Below are 12145 nucleotides of genomic sequence, written 5' to 3'. Positions count from 1 at the left end.
CAAAGTCAATTTTTCACTCTCGAGCCTGTTGTCTTGCTTGCCTTGCTTCTTTTGTGAGTGTCCTGCAGCTCTGTCCGCATTGTATCGTCGATTGTGGTAAACTTTTTCCAGCAAATTGACTGTATTTTGGCCAAGCTTCAATCCTAATTATTTCAGAATTTTGGCTTGTGCGATACTGTCATCATTAAACAAAAGAGCAACATCCATTGTCGCAATCCTTAAAGGCCAACTCCGGCGATTTTTCAAGGTCGACGGATCTCAATGAAATTCGCTGGGTACGTTCCTTTGCATGTTTCCGTCATTTATGCCAAATTACAGGCTTGAGACATGCGCGGATTGTTTGCAAACGCCCTCCTGGCTTCCCACAATTATTAGCAACATTGCGTCTGTGACGTCAGTATTGGGAAGGCGGTGGAAGTGACGCAGCCGAGGGCACTGCTAACTTCGGCGCTTCGGCCGCTACAGCGAGCGTATGCTGTGCACAAGGCAACAGACAGCGTTGGTTTGGCCGGCGCTTCGCTGGTCGTCCCGGCTGTCACAGTTTTCATACTCCGCACTGGCGTGACCGGCATGCCTTGCATGACTTCCGGTTCGTTCTTAACAACGTCTATGTCATACGTAGACAGTACACTCAGTTGGGTTTCGGTTTCGGTGTTGCGCTTTTTTGCTTATTTAAAATTACTCTCCAATTTGCCGAGTATTTCTGCTATCGGGCCCGTAACAGGAGCGTCTCGGGAACATAAAAGCACCATTACTTTGACATGGCCAAAAAATCGCCGGAGTTGGCCTTTAAGACTCTCAAGCCTAAACAAAGACAGCAAGGACTCTGCGACACAATTCCCAGTATCTCAACACCTGCAGCGCGCAGTTTGCACGCGCAATTTGCTCTGATTGCATCACAAACAATATTCATGTCCATTAGATCATACCAGTTGTCACCTTGCATGCGATTCGCCTCGAAGGACGTTGAAAAGGCTGAGAGGTTCAACGATGAAGAGCCTGCTGGTCCAGCATTCAGCACCTCAGTACGTCACCGGCATTTATTCCCATTTACAAGAGAGCTGTATTGGTTGGCAAGAAATTTACACTTGCTGAAGACCTTCTTTACCCTCAATATCTCAACTTATCGACAGGCACGACATACACAAGGTGTAATGAAGCTAGGAGCTGAAAGTGTTCGAATAGATGTCCTCCGAAGAACAAGTGCGTATAAAAAGGTGCACAGCGCCTTCGGACTGCCTTAGAGGTTACCTGACAATTATACACAGCTCACACCATACAAGCATTTTGGCTTTCATACATGTGCAGTGATTCCATTCCTGCGCCAACTGCGCCAAAGTGCGCCAAATTGTATTGACTGCGCCATCCTGATAATATCGATGAAATTTGCGCCAAACTGCGCCAAAGTCTCGGATTTGGGGGCGTCTACCACCGGCAATCGCACCGCCGGCGCGTCAGAACATGTGCAGCTTGATCTTGGGGCTGCCAATAAAGTCGCAATCATGGACCAAGAATTATTCCGCTGAATAAATAGCACTCGCGCGTGCGTTCCGAGTAAGCCACGATGCCATGCACGGTGCCGACGCAGCTTCTGTTCTGCAAGTTGGCTCGACAGCGAAACGCGCTCTCCGCAGAGGCTCGGGACGTCAAGGCCTATCGGTAGCGAGAAAGTGCGACGGCGATTGATTGGCGGACGTTGTCTGTTGCAGAAACGCTGCTGATAGCTCGTTTCAAGCGTCGCACGGCATGTAAGGAAAGCAATGTTCAGTAATAACTACATGCGTGCCGCTAAAATGTCTGTCACTTCTGTTTCCAGACATCGCGGAATGAAATCTGGGATCGCTCGCAGTAGATATATGGGACAATATCGAATTTTCCTTGCTTCGCGTTTATGGAAGAGCACGCGAACGGTGGAAACGCGTTGACAGTTTTCCTCAGATATACTTTATCCATGGATCTTTATCCAGAAGTGCTTTTTCGTAATTCCTTCCGCCAGCACGTCCGAGTTTGTAATCACTCTGCGGTAAATACCCCCTAAAAGGCCCTGCCCTTTCGAGCTCATGTGCTAGGGTTCCAATTCTAATTTTTTGCTTGCTTTTTTAAAAATGTCATCTCATTAGTAAAATCATATCTCCTGGTTGGAGCAGCCGCAAATGCGCAGCTGTCAGTAGCGGGCCCGTTGCTGACTGCCCACAGTGAAGCGGCTACGCCATGTTACACCTCCGCCCCTCGCTTTCGGGGTTCAATAGCTAACGGTTAAAAAAACTCAGTTTCGCTTCAGAGCGAAGCAATGAATGTGATACCAAAAAATTGTATTGTGAAACGAAGTAAGACTAGCAGCTAACTCTTTTGGATCCGATCTCGCGTAACTGAACAAAACGCTGGTTTAAGGGTATGTGGCCCCTCCAGGAATTGAAGCGTTTTCTTGCTCTGAGTTTTCTAAACGCGAAGTAAGCGTTGAGAGCACAGCAAGTTTGTGAGCCGTCTCCTGATGCCTCGAGATAGCGTGCGCGCAAGCGACTGCGCCCGTCGAGCGATGCGCCCCCCCCCCCCCTTCCGCTCTCTTGGCGTCCCTTCATGCTCCTTACGAAAGACGGGCGGTGTGTTTCCTCTCTGTTTGATGAGCAATCAACGGCAGGCCCGCACGCTGGAAGATGTTATCTCATGCGCTGTCCGTGCGGCGGAGACAGACGGCCGGCTAGTTTAATCTCTGCTTCAGCTGCGTTTGTCGCCAGCGCTCGCGAGCTTTTACCCGCGGCTAGAATGCGCGTGGTGATTTTGTTAATTTGGACTTTATAACGGAAAATTACGGCAACGGCGACGGCAAAAATCCGCCGAGAGTGTCCATATAATTGCTATCGCAAGGGTCAATGTACGGGGCAGATTTTGCCCCCCCCCCCCCTGCCCCCTCTGTGCGCACGCCTATGCTCCTGAGATGACTTTTTCCATGATATTTGCAATGAATCGAAATATTTCTAGCCTTCATAAGAGCCCCATAATAATACTCGGGTGCTTGAATGTTAATGCAATATGCTTCTGTATTGCACTCCAGGATGTAAAATTCGCTGCTCCAAAGTGCTCCCAGATGCAAAATTATCTGCTCCAAAGTGCTCCAAGATGAAAATTTTGCTGCTCCAAAGTGCTCCAAAACGGAAATTTTGCTGCTCCAAAAATTGCTCCGAATCAGAAATCCTCGGTAGCATCACTGCATGTGTTTTTTTTTTTTTGTTTTTTTAGGAATATGGGCCATAAACACGGAGTGCATACGAGGGGCTTGTCCTGGGATGCGCCACTTATTTTCGAAAAAACTGGTTTTCGGCCACAAAAAATACTTTTTAAGAAAAGCACAAATGTGGAAAATATGCACAAAGGTTCACACTTCCCAAATTGCAAAGAAAAAAACTGATTTTTTTTCCCCCAATTTTGCCTACCCTGTGCCCTTAATGCGTTCCCGGAAAATACGATCATTTGGCAGCAACATTCAGCACTGCAGGAAACTGCGGTCGTATGATACCTTCTGCAGCCAGAAACTCACTCAGGTGTGCAAAAAAGTCCCTCTCGTGTACATGTGATGCGCTAAGTGGCAGACTGCCGCCGCGTTTTTGCAGTGCCTAATTTCCCCCCTCAGCGCCTTCTCTGCTTTGCTCAATTGTCCCCTCCAAGTCTTCTCCAAATTACTCGATTGTCCCCTCCGCCGCCTTTCTGAATTGCTCGATTTATTCACCCATTGCCTCGGCTCTCCGTCAACCACACACCTACCCGAAGGCAGGCGGCCACGCTGGCCGCCAAGAACCTCAAACGGCTTTAAAAAAAAGATGTCTTTTCTGTAGCACTTAGCACAGTTTTGCTGAGCACTGCAAATCCTTGATCCGTAGCACAGCACGTAGATACGCACTCGTTCCACACACTTTTGTTCAGACCCTATGGCTACAACAACAGCTGGGAGAACACTGCGGAGCTAACAGTGCGGCACTAAGAATGGAGGCTGTTGTTCCTTCAGACTGCCACGGTTTGGTACGAGATCTATGAAAACACACATGCGGCTGCCGCTACACTACACGCCGCGCCACGTAACCATAGCAATGCCGCCATTGTGCCCAATGGATATGGCCGATAAGACATCATTTCCTCCACACTTTTCTCCCGAAGTGCATTCATTTTTGGGTTGCTCTAGAGTAGCCATATACAGTAACTCTAGGTTGCTCCGCTCCTCACGTGGCATGCTTCCAGTCGGCGTTCGTTTTTCTCTGGCCGGACAGTTCTGTCTACCCGCGGGTCATCAGAGCATGCCAGGACAAAGTTGTTCTGTAAGATATCTGGAAGGTTTCTAGCTATCGGACGCCAAAAAGAGACGCGCACTCACCGCCATCTTTGTGAGGACTCGACGGATTGCAATGCGGGCGCTTGGGGACTTCAACTTCGGTTGCCATTTGTGGTAGCCTCGATGCTCACCGGAGCCGAAGACTACCGCGGGTTCAGGCTTGGCGAGCCACAGGGCCGCGTCTACCGTTGCCTGCTTACGTTTAGCGCACCGCTCCGCGCGCGCTCAGCTAGCAAAGGCGTTGAGCACCGCGCGGCATAAACACAGTGTTCGAGATAACATACACACAAACACTTTATTTGCCTTCGGCGGCACCCCAACACACACACAGTACACGTCCGTTCCCGGGGCACGGGGAAGCAAAGGGCTTCCCGCGCGGACGATACACCAGGGGGAACCGCCAAGCACGTCGCAGCTGGCAATGGCGAGCTTTGACACGCCGCTCGGGAAAAGGTCTCTCGCGGCTATGCTGCGCACTCTCACGATGACCACTGAGTCTGGCCGCGAGAGTTAGGGCAATCTCCGTATGCGTGGGCCTCCGGCAAGTGCGGCTCGGCGTGGTACGACCACGCACGAGCACTAGGCACCGCTCTTTGGCTTCACGTACGAACCGGAGCTAACACTGAGGTAAACACGCCTGCAAGGATGCCGAGGCACCCAGGCAGGCTACAGTCCAGCGATTCCCAAAGGGGACGTTGGACCGGAAAGAAATGCGTGCTTACCCAGCGGCGTCCGAGGAGAGAGAGCGAGTTCGTTCCAGCCTGCACGCGCGTCTGTCCCGCCGAATTTCGCGGCTCCAAGACCGCGTGCAGCGCCACCACGAGAGCCGGCGCGTAGCGCAAGATGGCGCCACTTGCCGTCGCGGGAGAACGGGAGAGGGAAAGGATTCGCACGGCGAAATGCCCGCGCAGTGGCTTCGGGCGCGCCTCGGATCCCCACATCCTCCTCTCCTTAAATCACCCTATACCGGTCTGCAAAGGCAGCCGGTCGTCGCCCATGCATGCAAAGGCGTTATGCAATGAGCAACAGCTAACCTCAGCCCAGGCCCACAACTGCTGCTAATTACTCTACAAATAAAAAAAGGAAAAAAAATAATAACACAATACACTTGAAATACACTATACTACAATATGGTGCTACGGAAGGGGGTAAAAGAAATTAAGGCGAGTGTTCGTGATGCTCACGCGGGAGAGCGTCCACGGCGCGGTGGGGAGGCGGTGCGTAATGTTGTTAGCCAGAGTGCGAGGCAAGAGGCCTGTTTTGATGTCCGCATGCCCGGAACGGGCTCACCTTCGGCTCGTCGATCTAGTCGACGACAGACCCGCGAGTCCGACGAACGCCGCTTCGGTGGTGGTTCGGAGGTCCTGAATTTTCGGCTGGATACCAGAAGACCTCGCTGGGACAGCCGGCTCTTCTGCCGTAATCCTGACGCCAAACCAAACTGGCTGCAAGGCGTCCCGGCGTCGGCAGCGAGCCGGGCGCAGCTGCCAGGTGAGCTAGCCTCGCGCAGCAGCCGTGAAGCAAACGGCAGCAAGGCTTCCCGGCGACGGCCGAGACAAGGACACAGCCGGGCGGTCCGCCTGACGTCAGCGGGTCCCCGAACACCTCCAGGGTCCACGGCGATAGGATGAAGGTGGTTTCATATGGTGTCGTCACCACGCCGCACACTTCCAGGGCACGCACAGATCCACCACGCACGTACACACACACGCACACACAGCTCCGAAGACGGGCCTCTCCCAACGCGCCACGCGATGGAAGGCGCGCAGCGTCCTTCGTACCTCTCCCCCCGCATAAGCACCAGTATTCACGACCCCTTCCGCAGGCAAAAGAAAAAAAAACGGCGAAAAAGTAAACAAAACAAAATGACACTCCATACGCGGAAAAATACGAAAAAAAAAACATCAAGTAAACATGAACACTCCCACAAACAAAAATAGCAGCAAACTGGGCGGGGCCCACTTCTTTGCGAGCACAGGCCATAAAGAAGTTAGGCAACTGAGGCTAGATAGTAATGTGAGGGCCTTCGGTTGTGGAAATAAGTCCGCCGTCCGGCGCGAAATCACTAAGGTGACCGCTTCCTCAGATTATACCGGTGCGTGGTCCGAATGCGGTCCGCCGTCCCGGGTGTGCCCCGTTGCTTGCGCGCAGTGCCACTGGGCGCTGGCGGGAGCTCGTCGGACCTCGACGCAAAGGCTTTCAGGTCTGCGATGTGGGCACGGCTGAGTTTTCCCGAAAGGGGATCTTTCAGCAAGTACGCGAGCGGAGTCCAAGCTTTCTCCACTCGGTACGGACCAAGCCACTTAGGAGCGAGCGAGGCTGAGAACCCCTTGCTCGCGTCGCTAAGAGCGTGGTTGCGCTTCAGGACAAGATCACCTACCTTAAATGAAAGATGGCGATGTTTCCGGTCATACTGGGCCTTCTGCGCAGCCCTGGCCGATGCCAAACTCTGCCTTGCTCTACAGAGAGCTCGACACAGCCTGTCCCGAAGCTTTGATGCGTAAGCAGAACAGTCTGCTGGTGCTTCCTCGTCTCCGAGCTGGCATTGCATGACACTGGTCACCGGATTTGCCAACTCCCTTCCGAAGTTGAGGAAAGCAGGAGAGAAACCAGTAGAGCGACTCTCGGAGGTTCGGATTGCGAACGCGAGCTCACTCAAATGGTCTGCCCAGTCCTTTTGACTTTCGGCAAAGGCCGCCAACATCGGTTTGAGCGTACGATTGGTTCGCTCCGTCAAATTGGATTGGGGATGGTAGGGCGAAGTGGTGCAGTGATTAATTCCTAGGGAACGGCACGTATCACCAAACACCCGAGCGGTGAAATACGACGCGTTGTCAGTAATCGGTCTTTCCGGAAAGCCGAACCGACAAAACACTTCCTGCAGCCTCTCAAGCACCGCTCGCGCTGTCACCTTCCGAAGTGGAAACAATTCCACCCACTTCGAAAAATGATCCACGACTACCATCAGATGTATGAACCCCTGCTTGTTTCTGGGGAACGGCCCCATTAGATCGCAGGTGGCTACTTGCCACGGACGCTCACTGACAATCGGTTTCATCAGGCCGGGCGGCTTGCCACCCCTTGATTTCACCGCTTGACAGACATGGCAGGAACGGCAATAGCGGAAAATGTCACGCTTCATGCCAAGCCAGGTCACAGTCTTGCTCAGTTTTGCAAAAACTTTGGAGCCACTCAGGTGACCAGCCATGGGTTCGTCGTGAGAGGATCGCAACAGTGCGGCTCTCAGACTTTTGGGCATAACCACCTTAAACGGGTCCACGGACTCCTCATCGGTGGCTATGTATTTCAGCAGGAGCCCGTCATGGTCCATCAAGTATGTATCCGCGGGGGACCCAGCGACACACGCCGGTTCCCGTCCCCCTGCGCCCGCCGCACTACCAGCAGCGTCACGGCGCTCCGTCTCCCTGAGACCGTCGCTCAACTCGCGACAAAACGGATCATCTTGCTGGGCCTTCAGTAGCTCTTGCCTGCTGAAAGCGATTCCCATTCTCCCAAAGGGGAGCCTGGTATCGTTCCCACTCCGGACTGCAGCCATCGCTGCCGCTTGCGTCGGCGTCATGGGTTCGCTTACGTGTTGCTCACCCTCTCGCCCGCGTCGCGGCGCGCTGCTTGCCTGGCTCGCGGAAAGGGTTCGCTCATCGGCGCACTCACCCTTCTCTCCGCTCGGCGGCTTGGCCGCCGTTTCGGCCCCGACGCTTGCTTGCGCAAAGGCACCGCTAGCGGTTGTCGCACCAGAATCCAGGCTCCCGGTAGACACTGGGGCACGAGATAGCGCGTCAGCTACCACGTTAGTGCTCCCCTTCCGATACTGCACTGAAAAGTCATAATGCTGTATTAAGAGAGCCCAGTGCGCCAGCCTGCCCGCAGGCTCACGGAGCCGCATCAGCCAGCTTAGCGCGCTGTGATCTGTTTGCACCACGAACTTCGTCCCATCCACGTAGACGGCAAACTTACGCAGTGCAAACACGATGGCGAGACACTCTTTCTCAGTCACGGAATAATTCTTCTCCGCGGGTATCAGCGAGCGGCTGGCAAAGGCCAGCGGCTGCAACACGCCATCGTATTCCTGTAGGAGAACTGCTCCTAATCCCAGATCACTCGCGTCAGTCTGGACAACAAACGGTCTGGTCAGGTCGGGGAGCTTGAGCTGCGCTGTCTCCGCAGTGGCGCTAGACAGATGGCAAAACGCCTCTTGCTGCTCAGGTCCCCATCGCCACACCGCAGACTTACCCAAGAGCTTGGTCAAGGGCGCCTGCACTCGGGCACAGGACGGAATGAACGACCGGTAAAAGTTGGCCATTTCAAGAAAGTGGCGCAGGCCGCGTACGTCCTTGGGCGCGGGGAAATCGAGGATTGCTCGAAGTTTCTCCCGGTCTGGCTCAATGGAGCCTTCGCCCAGCGTAAACCCAAGTAACTGAACTCGAGTCTGCGCTAATTGGGCTTTCGCGGGATTTAACGTCATCCCGGCAGCCCTCACCCTCCCGAGCACATCGGCAACATGGGCCAAGTGCTCTTCGAAGGTTTGTGAATAAATCACGATGTCGTCGAGGTAGCACATGCAGTATGACCACTTTGCTTCCCCGAGGACGCGGTCCATGAGTCTCTGAAAAGTCGCAGGAGCATTACAAAGACCAAAGGGCATACGAGTAAACTCAAACAACCCTCTGTGGGAGGTGAACGTGGTCTTGCACCGGTCACGCTCCTCCATCCGGACCTGTAGGTAACCTTTGGAGGCGTCTAACGTGGTGAAATACCGCGCAGTGCCGAGGTTTCCTACGATGGAGCTAATCGTGGAGAGCGGATAGGCATCCTTACGAGTCACTCCGTTCAGACGGCGGTAGTCTACGCTCAGGCGATGACTGCCATCTTTCTTAGGCACCAACACAATTGGAGACGCCCAGGCGCTGGACGAACGGCGAACAATGCCAGCTGAAAGCATATCGTCCAGCAAGCCGTCAATAACCTGCCTCTTGGCCAGGCTGGCGGGTCTGGGGTTACACTTCAAAGGAAGCGCGTCGCCAGTTTCGATCGCGTGGCTCACCAACTCAGTACAGCCCGGCTGATCGGTGAAGAGCTCGTCGTACTCGCGTAACAGTGCCGACAAACGAGCCTTCTGTGTATCATCCAAATGAGTCGCACAGGCGGTCAAAGGATGCGGAGCCTCTGCGTGTCGTGCCGCTCGATCCCGATGGGGATTTTGAGCCGACGAGCGCATAGCGCAGGGGCCTGCCCCTGAACTTTGCAGGCGACACGGTTCCGACGCCTCTACTGCACAGGCAGTTGTATACGCCGGCGGGCTGATGAACGGCTTCAGCTGGGAAAAAGGTCCGTCGCGATAGCCTCCATTCGCAATGTCCACAACGATACCGGTTTTTAGGAGAAAGTCCCGACCGAGAATCACAGGAACACTGAGCCCTGGGAGATGAACGAAACGCGTGCGTCTCATTCGATCTCCCCATCTGACCGTCAACCTTGCGGCGCCAGCCGACTGGGCCACGCCTCTCGCAAGGGTGAATGTCGTTCGGCAGTCCCGCAAGCGCACCGAGTGCTTCTGCAAGTGGGACAACACCTGTTCGCTAAACAACGAAGCGCTTGCGCCCGTGTCTAGCAACGCCGAAAATTCGCGGCCGGCAATGGTGACCGAAATAAACGGCGCGTGCGCACCAGCAAGACTGCTTGCCCGGTACGTGGAGGGGAGAAGCAAGGGTTCGGCCACTCGTGCCTTCACGAACGACCCGCGCCCCCGTTTCCCTGCCTCACAGGAGGCCTAGATACGGGACACTCCCTCGCTATGTGCCCTCGCTCGCGGCAGCGGAAGCAGCGCATTCCGTCCCGGGAAAGGGAAGATGCACCGTCGTGGCCCCTCTCCCGAGGAGGAGCAGCCTCTAGAGGCAGGAGTCAGTTCGCCTGTTGATCAAAGGATCTGTTATGACGAGCGTCACCCTCACCGATGCGTTGGGACGGATTGCGTCCCTGTTCGCGCGTGTCGAGTTGCGGTGCAGCACAGGCTGTGCGCCTCCCGTACGTGTAGGGATCTAACGCGTGATCGCTCACTTCCCAACTGCGCCCGCTTGCAGCGGTAGCCGCAAAGGCAGCTCCGGCGGGCTGTTGCCATTGGGGAAAGGGTACGGCCCCTCCCCACGCGCAGCGCGGTTCAAGGGCCACGCTGGCTGGCGGTGGCGGGCGATAGGCGCGCGCGGCGAGAATGTCGCCTTGAATGCGCTTTGCCTCGGCGGCCAATTCTTCTAAATCTCGGAAGCGACTGCCGCGCAGGTACGCCGAAAAGGTCGGGTGTGCCTGCCTGATCACCCGTTCGACGCGTTCCTCGTTCGAAGCTCTGGGCTCAGCGATAGAGAAAAGGTCTTCCATCGCGCGTACGTACTCCTGAAGCGACTCATCAGGAGCTTGCGTGCGGAGCTCGAGCTCGCGCCGCATCCTACTCTCGTAGTCAGCGGGTAAGAATTCGCGCAGGAAGGCCGCGCGGAACTCATCGAGGGTTGCTGCTCGGTGGCCTGAAAGCCGATACCACCTAGCCGCCGTGTCAGTCAGTGCGGCTGGGATGACGCGTCCGAGCACCTCCTGATCGTCTAGACCAGTGGCTCTCTGGTAACGTGTGAGGGAGTCCAGGTAATCTCTTGCACTTTGCAGATCACCGTACCCGCTGTAGGTCGGAACGGCCAACATGACAGCGGGATGAGTGCGTTTCGGAACAGCCGAAAGCGTTTGGACTGCCCCTGTGAGCGCCTGAATCATTTGGGCGGCATTTTGCAGCAGCGTCTGTGCACCCGCTTCAAAGGAAGCTGTCGGTGCATTAACGGCACGGTCGAGCGATGGGGAACTGTCTCCGAGCTCGATAAGCGGCGCGGATTCAAAGGGGATACCGGCCATTGCACCGTTCTCGGGGAGCGCCTGTTGTCGTTCACAGCCGCCACTTGAGGCAGCTTCACGTGATCTGGCTAAGCCGCTTGCGGCTAGCGGTACAGGCGCGTGCTCGAAATGAGCTTGGCTGCTTGTTGGCATAGCAGCCAGCGGGCAAAAGTCGGCAACGGCTGTGGCCGCGTTTCCGAACTGCGCCCCGTGAGCTCCGCTGGGAGCCGATTGGGAGCGATGTGACATGGAACTGCCGTGCATTCCACAGGGAGCAGTAGCAGTCCAATTTGCCCGTGTGCACTGTTCGGGTTGGGCAATGGCCCCGTTCCCACAACACGCTACATCTCCACTGGGAGCTGGTACATAGCGCCTCGCGTCATCCCCACTGGGGGTTGTGACAGGGGAGGGTGCTGGATTCTGCCCGAAGGGGGCACTGGCCCTGTTCTCGAGCAAAGCGGTATCTGCTAAAAACGACAGCGGACAAAACTCACGCCTAGCAGACATAACGCGGGTAACACGGCGAGCCTGATTCGCAAAGGCGTGCTGACTCGGCTAAGTCTAATCAAAGGCTTAATGAGCCTTTGATACCGCGTTGGGCGCCAGTGTGGTAGCCTCGATGCTCACCGGAGCCGAAGACTACCGCGGGTTCAGGCTTGGCGAGCCACAGGGCCGCGTCTACCGTTGCCTGCTTACGTTTAGCGCACCGCTCTGCGCGCGCTCAGCTAGCAAAGGCGTTGAGCACCGCGCGGCATAAACACAGTGTTCGAGATAACATACACACAAACACTTTATTTGCCTTCGGCGGCACCCCAACACACACACAGTACACGTCCGTTCCCGGGGCACGGGGAAGCAAAGGGCTTCCCGCGCGGACGATACACCAGGGGGAACCGCCAAGCACGTCGCAGCTGGCAATGGCGAGCTTTGACACGC

This window comes from Rhipicephalus sanguineus, chromosome 2 (assembly GCF_013339695.2).
Source record: "Rhipicephalus sanguineus isolate Rsan-2018 chromosome 2, BIME_Rsan_1.4, whole genome shotgun sequence".
Classification (NCBI taxonomy): Eukaryota; Metazoa; Arthropoda; class Arachnida; order Ixodida; family Ixodidae; genus Rhipicephalus; species Rhipicephalus sanguineus.
The sequence above is the reverse complement of the archived record's forward strand: the minus strand, read 5'-3'. Positions refer to the sequence as shown.